Genomic DNA, 13,990 nt, shown 5'->3' with positions numbered 1-13,990 from the left:
TACAGAGATATAGGGGACCCCCCTCATTATACAGAAATATAGGGGACCCCCCTCACTATACAGAGATATAGGAGACCCCCTCACTATACAGAGATTTAGGACACCCCCTCATTATACAGAGATATAGGGGACCCCCCTCACTATACAGAGATATAGGGGACCCCCCTCACTATACAGAGATATAGGGGACCCCCTCACTATACAGAGATATAGGAGACCCCCTCACTATACAGAGATATAGGGGACCCCCCTCACTATACAGAGATATAGGGGACCCCCCTCATTATACAGAGATATAGGGGACCCCCCCTCACTATACAGAGATATAGGGGACCCCCCTCACTATACAGAGATATAGGGGACCCCCCTCACTATACAGAGATATAGGGGACCCCCCTCATTATACAGAGATATAGGGGACCCCCCTCACTATACAGAGATATAGGGGACCCCCCTCACTATACAGAGATATAGGGGACCCCCCTCACTATACAGAGATATAGGGGACCCCCCTCACTATACAGAGATATAGGGGACCCCCTTCACTATACAGAGATATAGGGGACCCCCCTCACTATACAGAGATATAGGGGACCCCCCTCACTATACAGAGCTATAGGGGACCCCCCTCACTATACAGAGATATAGGGGACCCCCCTCACTATACAGAGATATAGGGGACCCCCCCTCATTATACAGAGATATAGGGGACCCCCCTCACTATACAGAGATATAGGGGACCCCCCTCATTATACAGAGATATAGGGGACCCCCCTCACTATACAGAGATATAGGGGACCCCCCTCACTATACAGAGATACAGGGGACCCCCTCACTATACAGAGATATAGGGGACCCCCTCACTATACAGAGATATAGGGGACCCCCCCTCACTATACAGAGATATAGGAGACCCCCTCACTATACAGAGATATAGGGGACCCCCCTCACTATACAGAGATATAGGGGACCCCCCTCATTATACAGAGATATAGGGGACCCCCCCTCACTATACAGAGATATAGGGGACCCCCCTCACTATACAGAGATATAGGGGACCCCCCTCACTATACAGAGATATAGGGGACCCCCCTCACTATACAGAGATATAGGGGACCCCCCTCACTATACAGAGATATAGGGGACCCCCCTCATTATACAGAGATATAGGGGACCCCCTCACTATACAGAGATATAGGGGACCCCCTCACTATACAGAGATACAGGGGACCCCCCCTCACTATACAGAGATATAGGGGACCCCCTCACTATACAGAGATATAGGAGACCCCCTCACTATACAGAGATATAGGGGACCCCCCTCACTATACAGAGATATAAGGGACCCCCCTCATTATACAGAGATATAGGGGACCCCCCCTCACTATACAGAGATATAGGGGACCCCCCTCACTATACAGAGATATAGGGGACCCCCCTCACTATACAGAGATATAGGGGACCCCCCTCACTATTCAGAGATATAGGGGACCCCCCTCACTATACAGAGGTATAGGACACCCCCTCACTATACAGAGATATAGGGGACCCCCCTCACTATACAGAGATATAGGGGACCCCCTCACTATACAGATATATAGGGTACCCCCTCACTATACAGAGATATAGGGGACCCCCCCTCACTATACAGAGATATAGGGGACCCCCTCACTATACAGAGATATAGGGGACCCCCCTCACTATACAGAGATATAGGGGACCCCCCTCACTATACAGAGATATAGGGGACCCCCTCACTATACAGAGATATAGGACACCCCCTCACTATACAGAGATATAGGACACCCCCTCACTATACAGAGATATAGGACACCCCCTCATTATACAGAGATATAGGGGACCCCCCCTCACTATATAGAGATATAGGGGACCCCCCCTCACTATACAGAGATATAGGGGACCCCCCTCATTATACAGAGATATAGGACACCCCCCTCACTATACAGAGATATAGGGGACCCCCCTCACTATACAGAGATATAGGACACCCCCCTCACTATACAGAGATATAGGGGACCCCCCTCACTATACAGAGCTATAGGGGACCCCCCTCATTATACAGAGATATAGGGGACCCCCCTCACTATACAGAGATATAGGGGACCCCCCTCACTATACAGAGATATAGGGGACCCCCCTCACTATACAGAGATATAGGGGACCCCCCTCACTATACAGAGATATAGGGGACCCCCCTCACTATACAGAGGTATAGGGGACCCCCTCACTATACAGAGATATAGGGGACCCCCCTCACTATACAGAGATATAGGGGACCCCCCTCATTATACAGAAATATAGGGGACCCCCCTCACTATACAGAGATATAGGAGACCCCCTCACTATACAGAGATATAGGGGACCCCCCTCATTATACAGAGATATAGGGGACCCCCCTCACTATACAGAGATATAGGGGACCCCCTCACTACACAGAGATATAGGGGACCCCCTCACTATACAGAGATATAGGGGACCCCCTCACTATACAGAGATATAGGAGACCCCCTCACTATACAGAGATATAGGGGACCCCCCTCACTATACAGAGATATAGGGGACCCCCCTCATTATACAGAGATATAGGGGACCCCCCCTCACTATACAGAGATATAGGGGACCCCCCTCACTATACAGAGATATAGGGGACCCCCTCACTATACAGAGATATAGGGGACCCCCTCACTATACAGAGATATAGGGGACCCCCCACTATACAGAGATATAGGAGACCCCCTCACTATACAGAGATATAGGGGACCCCCCCTCACTATACAGAGATATAGGAGACCCCCCTCACTATACAGAGATATAGGGGACCCCCCTCACTATACAGAGATATAGGGGACCCCCCTCATTATACAGAGATATAGGGGACCCCCCCTCACTATACAGAGATATAGGGGACCCCCCTCACTATACAGAGATATAGGGGACCCCCCTCACTATACAGAGATATAGGGGACCCCCTCACTATACAGAGATATAGGGGACCCCCCTCACTATACAGAGATATAGGGGACCCCCCTCACTATACAGAGATATAGGGGACCCCCCTCACTATACAGAGATATAGGGGACCCCCCTCACTATACAGAGATATAGGGGACCCCCCCTCACTATACAGAGATATAGGGGACCCCCCTCACTATACAGAGATATAGGGGACCCCCCCTCACTATACAGAGATATAGGGGACCCCCCTCACTATACAGAGATATAGGGGACCCCCCTCACTATACAGAGATATAGGGGACCCCCCTCACTATACAGAGATATAGGAGACCCCCCTCACTATACAGAGATATAGGGGACCCCCCTCACTATACAGAGATATAGGGGACCCCCCTCACTTATACAGAGATATAGGGGACCCCCCCTCACTATACAGAGATATAGGGGACCCCCCTCACTATACAGAGATATAGGGGACCCCCCTCACTATACAGAGATATAGGGGACCCCCCTCACTATACAGAGATATAGGGGACCCCCTCACTATACAGAGATATAGGGGGACCCCCCTCACTATACAGAGATATAGGAGGACCCCCCTCACTATACAGAGATATAGGGGACCCCCCTCACTATACAGAGATATAGGGGACCCCCCTCATTATACAGAGATATAGGGGACCCCCCCTCACTATACAGAGATATAGGGGACCCCCCTCACTATACAGAGATATAGGGGACCCCCCTCACTATACAGAGATATAGGGGACCCCCCTCACTATACAGAGATATAGGGGACCCCCCTCACTATACAGAGATATAGGGGACCCCCCCTCACTATACAGAGATATAGGGGACCCCCCTCACTATACAGAGATATAGGGGACCCCCTCACTATACAGAGATATAGGGGACCCCCCTCACTATACAGAGATATAGGGGACCCCCTCACTATACAGAGATATAGGAGACCCCCCTCACTATACAGAGATATAGGGGACCCCCCTCACTATACAGAGATATAGGGACCCCCCTCATTATACAGAGATATAGGGGACCCCCCCTCACTATACAGAGATATAGGGGACCCCCCTCACTATACAGAGATATAGGGGACCCCCCTCACTATACAGAGATATAGGGGACCCCCCTCACTATACAGAGATATAGGGGACCCCCCTCACTATACAGAGATATAGGACACCCCCCTCACTATACAGAGATATAGGGGACCCCCCCTCACTATACAGAGATATAGGGGACCCCCTCACTATACAGAGATATAGGGAACCCCCTCACTATACAGAGATATAGGGACCCCCCTCACTATACAGAGATATAGGGGACCCCCTCACTATACAGAGATATAGGACACCCCCCTCACTATACAGAGATATAGGGGACACCCCCCTCACTATACAGAGATATAGGGACACCCCCTCACTATACAGAGATATAGGGGACCCCCCCTCACTATATAGAGATATAGGGGACCCCCCTCACTATACAGAGATATAGGGGACCCCCCTCATTATACAGAGATATAGGACACCCCCTCACTATACAGAGATATAGGGGACCCCCCTCACTATACAGAGATATAGGGACACCCCCTCACTATACAGAGATATAGGGGACCCCCCTCACTATACAGAGATATAGGGGACCCCCTTCATTATACAGAGATATAGGGGACCCCCCTCACTATACAGAGATATAGGGGACCCCCCTCACTATACAGAGATATAGGGGACCCCCCTCACTATACAGAGATATAGGGGACCCCCCTCACTATACAGAGGTATAGGGGACCCCCTCACTATACAGAGATATAGGGGACCCCCTCACTATACAGAGATATAGGGGACCCCCCCCTCATTATACAGAGATATAGGGGACCCCCCTCACTATACAGAGATATAGGAGACCCCCTCACTATACAGAGATATAGGGGACCCCCCTCATTATACAGAGATATAGGGGACCCCCTCACTATACAGAGATATAGGGGACCCCCCTCACTATACAGAGATATAGGGGACCCCCTCACTATACAGAGATATAGGGGACCCCCTCACTATACAGAGATATAGGAGACCCCCTCACTATACAGAGATATAGGGGACCCCCTCACTATACAGAGATATAGGGGACCCCCCTCATTATACAGAGATATAGGGACCCCCCTCACTATACAGAGATATAGGGGACCCCCCTCACTATACAGAGATATAGGGGACCCCCCTCACTATACAGAGATATAGGGGACCCCCTCACTATACAGAGATATAGGGGACCCCCTCACTATACAGAGATATAGGGGACCCCCTCACTATACAGAGATATAGGGACCCCCTCACTATACAGAGATATAGGGGACCCCCCTCACTATACAGAGATATAGGGACCCCTCACTATACAGAGATATAGGGGACCCCCCTCACTATACAGAGATATAGGGGACCCCCTCACTATACAGAGATATAGGGGACCCCCCTCACTATACAGAGATATAGGGGACCCCCCTCACTATACAGAGATATAGGGACCCCCCTCACTATACAGAGATATAGGGGACCCCCTCACTATACAGAGATATAGGGGACCCCCTCACTATACAGAGATATAGGGGACCCCCCTCACTATACAGAGATATAGGGGACCCCCTCACTATACAGAGATATAGGGGACCCCCCTCACTATACAGAGATATAGGGGACCCCCCTCATTATACAGAGATATAGGGGACCCCCCTCACTATACAGAGATATAGGGGACCCCCCTCACTATACAGAGATATAGGGGACCCCCTCACTATACAGAGATATAGGGGACCCCCTCACTATACAGAGATATAGGAGACCCCCTCACTATACAGAGATATAGGGGACCCCCCTCACTATACAGAGATATAGGGACCCCCTCACTATACAGAGATATAGGGGACCCCCCTCACTATACAGAGATATAGGGGACCCCCCTCACTATACAGAGATATAGGGGACCCCCCTCACTATACAGAGATATAGGGGACCCCCCTCACTATACAGAGATATAGGGGACCCCCTCACTATACAGAGATATAGGGGACCCCCCTCACTATACAGAGATATAGGGGACCCCCTCACTATACAGAGATATAGGGGACCCCCTCACTATACAGAGATATAGGGGACCCCCCTCACTATACAGAGATATAGGGGACCCCCCTCACTATACAGAGATATAGGGGACCCCCCTCACTATACAGAGATATAGGGGACCCCCCTCACTATACAGAGATATAGGGGACCCCCTCACTATACAGAGATATAGGGGACCCCCTCACTATACAGAGATATAGGGGACCCCCCTCACTATACAGAGATATAGGGGACCCCCCTCACTATACAGAGATATAGGGGACCCCCCTCACTATACAGAGATATAGGGGACCCCCCTCACTATACAGAGATATAGGGGACCCCTCACTATACAGAGATATAGGAACCCCCTCACTATACAGAGATATAGGGGACCCCCCTCACTATACAGAGATATAGGAGACCCCCTCACTATACAGAGATATAGGGGACCCCCCTCACTATACAGAGATATAGGGGACCCCCCTCATTATACAGAGATATAGGGGACCCCCTCACTATACAGAGATATAGGGGACCCCCCTCACTATACAGAGATATAGGGGACCCCCCTCACTATACAGAGATATAGGGGACCCCCCTCACTATACAGAGATATAGGGGACCCCCCTCACTATACAGAGATATAGGGGACCCCCCTCACTATACAGAGATATAGGGGACCCCCCTCACTATACAGAGATATAGGGGACCCCCTCACTATACAGAGATATAGGGGACCCCCCTCACTATACAGAGATATAGGGGACCCCCCCTCACTATACAGAGATATAGGGGACCCCCCTCACTATACAGAGATATAGGGACCCCCTCACTATACAGAGATATAGGGGACCCCCCTCACTATACAGAGATATAGGGGACCCCCTCACTATACAGAGATATAGGGGACCCCCTCACTATACAGAGATATAGGGGACCCCCCTCACTATACAGAGATATAGGGGACCCCCTCACTATACAGAGATATAGGGGACCCCCCCTCACTATACAGAGATATAGGGGACCCCCTCACTATACAGAGATATAGGGGACCCCCCTCACTATACAGAGATATAGGGGACCCCCCTCACTATACAGAGATATAGGGGACCCCCCTCACTATACAGAGATATAGGGGACCCCTCACTATACAGAGATATAGGGACCCCCCTCACTATACAGAGATATAGGGGACCCCCTCACTATACAGAGATATAGGGGACCCCCCTCACTATACAGAGATATAGGGGGACCCCCTCACTATACAGAGATATAGGGACCCCCTCACTATACAGAGATATAGGGGACCCCCCTCACTATACAGAGATATAGGGGACCCCCCTCATCTATACAGAGATATAGGGGACCCCCCTCACTATACAGAGATATAGGGGGACCCCCCTCACTATACAGAGATATAGGGGACCCCCCTCACTATACAGAGATATAGGGGACCCCCTCACTATACAGAGATATAGGGGACCCCCTCACTATACAGAGATATAGGGGACCCCCCTCACTATACAGAGATATAGGGGACCCCCCTCACTATACAGAGATATAGGGACCCCCCTCACTATACAGAGATATAGGGGACCCCCCTCACTATACAGAGATATAGGACCCCTCACTATACAGAGATATAGGGGACCCCCTCACTATACAGAGATATAGGGGACCCCCCTCACTATACAGAGATATAGGGGACCCCCTCACTATACAGAGATATAGGGGACCCCCCTCACTATACAGAGATATAGGGGGACCCCCCTCACTATACAGAGATATAGGGGACCCCCCTCACTATACAGAGATATAGGGGACCCCCCTCACTATACAGAGATATAGGGGACCCCCCTCACTATACAGAGATATAGGGGACCCCCTCACTATACAGAGATATAGGGGACCCCCCTCACTATACAGAGATATAGGGGACCCCCCCTCACTATACAGAGATATAGGGGACCCCCTCACTATACAGAGATATAGGGACCCCCTCACTATACAGAGATATAGGGGACCCCCCTCACTATACAGAGATATAGGGGACCCCCCTCACTATACAGAGATATAGGGGACCCCCCTCACTATACAGAGATATAGGGGACCCCCCTCACTATACAGAGATATAGGGACCCCTCACTATACAGAGATATAGGGGACCCCCCTCACTATACAGAGATATAGGGACCCCCCTCACTATACAGAGATATAGGACACCCCCTCACTATACAGAGATATAGGGGACCCCCCTCACTATACAGAGATATAGGGGACCCCCCTCACTATACAGAGATATAGGGGACCCCCCTCACTATACAGAGATATAGGACCCCTCATTATACAGAGATATAGGGACCCCTCACTATACAGAGATATAGGGGACCCCCCCTCACTATACAGAGATATAGGGGACCCCCCCTCACTATACAGAGATATAGGGGACCCCCCCTCACTATACAGAGATATAGGGGACCCCCCTCACTATACAGAGATATAGGGGACCCCCCTCACTATACAGAGATATAGGGGACCCCCCTCACTATACAGAGATATAGGGGACCCCCCTCATTATACAGAGATATAGGGGACCCCCCTCACTATACAGAGATATAGGGACCCCCTCACTATACAGAGATATAGGGGACCCCCTCACTATACAGAGATATAGGGGACCCCCCTCACTATACAGAGATATAGGGGACCCCCCTCACTATACAGAGATATAGGGGACCCCCCTCACTATACAGAGATATAGGGGACCCCCTCACTATACAGAGATATAGGGACCCCCTCACTATACAGAGATATAGGGACCCCCTCACTATACAGAGATATAGGGCCCCTCATATACAGAGATATAGGGGACCCCCCTCACTATACAGAGATATAGGGGACCCCCTCACTATACAGAGATATAGGGGACCCCCTCACTATACAGAGATATAGGGACCCCCCTCACTATACAGAGATATAGGGGACCCCCCTCACTATACAGAGATATAGGGGACCCCCTCACTATACAGAGATATAGGGGACCCCCCCTCACTATACAGAGATATAGGGACCCCCTCTATACAGAGATATAGGGACCCCCTCACTATACGAGATATAGGGGACCCCCCTCACTATACAGAGATATAGGGACCCCCTCACTATACAGAGATATAGGGACCCCCCCTCACTATACAGAGATATAGGGGACCCCCCTCACTATACAGAGATATAGGGGACCCCCCTCACTATACAGAGATATAGGGGACCCCCCTCACTATACAGAGATATAGGGGACCCCCCCTCACTATACAGAGATATAGGGGACCCCCCTCACTATACAGAGATATAGGGGACCCCCCTCACTATACAGAGATATAGGGACCCCCCTCACTATACAGAGATATAGGGGACCCCCCTCACTATACAGAGATATAGGGGACCCCCCTCACTATACAGAGATATAGGGGACCCCCTCACTATACAGAGATATAGGGGACCCCCCTCACTATACAGAGATAGGGACCCCCTCATATACAGAGATATAGGGGACCCCCCTCACTATACAGAGATATAGGGGACCCCCTCACTATACAGAGATATAGGGGACCCCCCTCACTATACAGAGATATAGGGGACCCCCTCACTATACAGAGATATAGGGGACCCCCTCACTATACAGAGATATAGGGGACCCCCTCACTATACAGAGATATAGGGGACCCCCCTCACTATACAGAGATATAGGGGACCCCCCCTCACTATACAGAGATATAGGGGACCCCCTCACTATACAGAGATATAGGGGACCCCCTCACTATACAGAGATATAGGGGACCCCCCTCACTATACAGAGATATAGGGGACCCCCCCTCACTATACAGAGATATAGGGGACCCCCCTCACTATACAGAGATATAGGGGACCCCCTCACTATACAGAGATATAGGGGACCCCCCTCACTATACAGAGATATAGGGGACCCCCCTCACTATACAGAGATATAGGGGACCCCCCTCACTATACAGAGATATAGGGGACCCCCCTCACTATACAGAGATATAGGGGACCCCCCTCACTATACAGAGATATAGGGACCCCCCTCACTATACAGAGATATAGGGGACCCCCCCTCACTATACAGAGATATAGGGGACCCCCCTCACTATACAGAGATATAGGGGACCCCCCTCACTATACAGAGATATAGGGGACCCCCTCACTATACAGAGATATAGGGGACCCCCTCACTATACAGAGATATAGGGGACCCCCCTCACTATACAGAGATATAGGGGACCCCCCTCACTATACAGAGATATAGGGGACCCCCCTCACTATACAGAGATATAGGGGACCCCCCTCACTATACAGAGATATAGGGGACCCCCTCACTATACAGAGATATAGGGACCCCCTCACTATACAGAGATATAGGGACCCCCTCACTATACAGAGATATAGGGGACCCCCTCACTATACAGAGATATAGGGGACCCCCTCACTATACAGAGATATAGGGACCCCCCTCACTATACAGAGATATAGGGGACCCCCCTCACTATACAGAGATATAGGGGACCCCCCTCACTATACAGAGATATAGGGGACCCCCCTCACTATACAGAGATATAGAGGGGACCCCCTCACTATACAGAGATATAGGGGACCCCCCTCACTATACAGAGATATAGGGGACCCCCCCTCACTATACAGAGATATAGGGACCCCCCTCACTATACAGAGATATAGGGACCCCCTCACTATACAGAGATATAGGGGACCCCCCTCACTATACAGAGATATAGGGGACCCCCTCACTATACAGAGATATAGGGACCCCTCACTATACAGAGATATAGGGACCCCCTCACTATACAGAGATATAGGGGACCCCCCTCACTATACAGAGATATAGGGGACCCCCCTCACTATACAGAGATATAGGGGACCCCCCCTCACTATACAGAGATATAGGGGACCCCCCTCACTATACAGAGATATAGGGGACCCCCCTCACTATACAGAGATATAGGGGACCCCCTCACTATACAGAGATATAGGGGCCCCCTCACTATACAGAGATATAGGGGACCCCCCTCACTATACAGAGATATAGGGGACCCCCTCACTATACAGAGATATAGGGGACCCCCTCACTATACAGAGATATAGGGGACCCCCCTCACTATACAGAGATATAGGGGACCCCCCTCACTATACAGAGATATAGGGACCCCCCTCACTATACAGAGATATAGGGGACCCCCCTCACTATACAGAGATATAGGGGACCCCCCTCACTATACAGAGATATAGGGGACCCCCCTCACTATACAGAGATATAGGGGACCCCCCTCACTATACAGAGATATAGGGGGACCCCCCCTCACTATACAGAGATATAGGGCCCCCTCACTATACAGAGATATAGGGGACCCCCCTCACTATACAGAGATATAGGGGACCCCCCTCACTATACAGAGATATAGGGGACCCCCCTCACTATACAGAGATATAGGGGACCCCCCTCACTATACAGAGATATAGGGGACCCCCCTCACTATACAGAGATATAGGGGACCCCCCTCACTATACAGAGATATAGGGGACCCCCCTCACTATACAGAGATATAGGGGACCCCCTCACTATACAGAGATATAGGGGACCCCCTCACTATACAGAGATATAGGGGACCCCCTCACTATACAGAGATATAGGGGACCCCCCTCACTATACAGAGATATAGGGGACCCCCCTCACTATACAGAGATATAGGGGACCCCCCTCACTATACAGAGATATAGGGGACCCCCCTCACTATACAGAGATATAGGGGACCCCCCTCACTATACAGAGATATAGGGGGACCCCCCTCACTATACAGAGATATAGGGGACCCCCTCACTATACAGAGATATAGGGGACCCCTCACTATACAGAGATATAGGGACCCCCTCACTATACAGAGATATAGGGGACCCCCCTCACTATACAGAGATATAGGGGACCCCCCTCACTATACAGAGATATAGGGGACCCCCCTCACTATACAGAGATATAGGGGACCCCCCTCACTATACAGAGATATAGGGGACCCCCCCTCACTATACAGAGATATAGGGGACCCCCTCACTATACAGAGATATAGGGACCCCCCTATAGATAAGGGACCCCCTCACTATACAGAGATATAGGGGACCCCCCTCACTATACAGAGATATAGGGGGACCCCCTCACTATACAGAGATATAGGGGACCCCCTCACTATACAGAGATATAGGGGACCCCCCTCACTATACAGAGATATAGGGGACCCCCCTCACTATACAGAGATATAGGGGACCCCCCTCACTATACAGAGATATAGGGGACCCCCCTCACTATACAGAGATATAGGGGACCCCCCTCACTATACAGAGATATAGGGGACCCCCCTCACTATACAGAGATATAGGGGACCCCCCCTCACTATACAGAGATATAGGGGGACCCCCCTCACTATACAGAGATATAGGGGACCCCCCTCACTATACAGAGATATAGGGGACCCCCCTCACTATACAGAGATATAGGGGACCCCCCTCACTATACAGAGATATAGGGGACCCCCCTCACTATACAGAGATATAGGGGACCCCCCTCACTATACAGAGATATAGGGGACCCCCTCACTATACAGAGATATAGGGGACCCCCTCACTATACAGAGATATAGGGGACCCCCTCACTATACAGAGATATAGGGACCCCCTCACTATACAGAGATATAGGGGACCCCCCTCACTATACAGAGATATAGGGGACCCCCCTCACTATACAGAGATATAGGGGACCCCCCTCACTATACAGAGATATAGGGGACCCCCCTCACTATACAGAGATATAGGGGACCCCCTCACTATACAGAGATATAGGGGACCCCCTCACTATACAGAGATATAGGGGACCCCCTCACTATACAGAGATATAGGGGACCCCCCTCACTATACAGAGATATAGGGGACCCCCTCACTATACAGAGATATAGGGGACCCCCTCACTATACAGAGATATAGGGGACCCCCCTCACTATACAGAGATATAGGGGACCCTCCCTCATTATACAGAGATATAGGGGACCCCCCTCACTATACAGAGATATAGGGGACCCCCTCACTATACAGAGATATAGGGGACCCCCTCACTATACAGAGATATAGGGGACCCCCCTCACTATACAGAGATATAGGAGACCCCCCTCACTATACAGAGATATAGGGGACCCCCCTCACTATACAGAGATATAGGGGACCCCCTCACTATACAGAGATATAGGGGACCCCCTCACTATACAGATATAGGGGACCCCCTCACTATACAGAGATATAGGGGACCCCCTCACTATACAGAGATATAGGGGACCCCCTCACTATACAGAGATATAGGAGACCCCCTCACTATACAGAGATATAGGGGACCCCCCTCACTATACAGAGATATAGGGGACCCCCCCTCATTATACAGAGATATAGGGGACCCCCCTCACTATACAGAGATATAGGGGACCCCCCTCACTATACAGAGATATAGGGGACCCCCCTCACTATACAGAGATATAGGGGACCCCCCTCACTATACAGAGATATAGGGGACCCCCTCACTATACAGAGATATAGGGACCCCCCTCACTATACAGAGATATAGGGGACCCCCCTCACTATACAGAGCTATAGGGGACCCCCCTCACTATACAGAGATATAGGGGACCCCCCTCACTATACAGAGATATAGGGGACCCCCCCTCATTATACAGAGATATAGGGGACCCCCCTCACTATACAGAGATATAGGGACCCCCTCACTATACAGAGATATAGGGGACCCCCTCACTATACAGAGATATAGGGGA

Source organism: Leptodactylus fuscus, unplaced genomic scaffold (assembly GCF_031893055.1).
Source record: "Leptodactylus fuscus isolate aLepFus1 unplaced genomic scaffold, aLepFus1.hap2 HAP2_SCAFFOLD_140, whole genome shotgun sequence".
In the NCBI taxonomy this organism is placed as follows: domain Eukaryota; kingdom Metazoa; phylum Chordata; class Amphibia; order Anura; family Leptodactylidae; genus Leptodactylus; species Leptodactylus fuscus.
The sequence above is the reverse complement of the archived record's forward strand: the minus strand, read 5'-3'. Positions refer to the sequence as shown.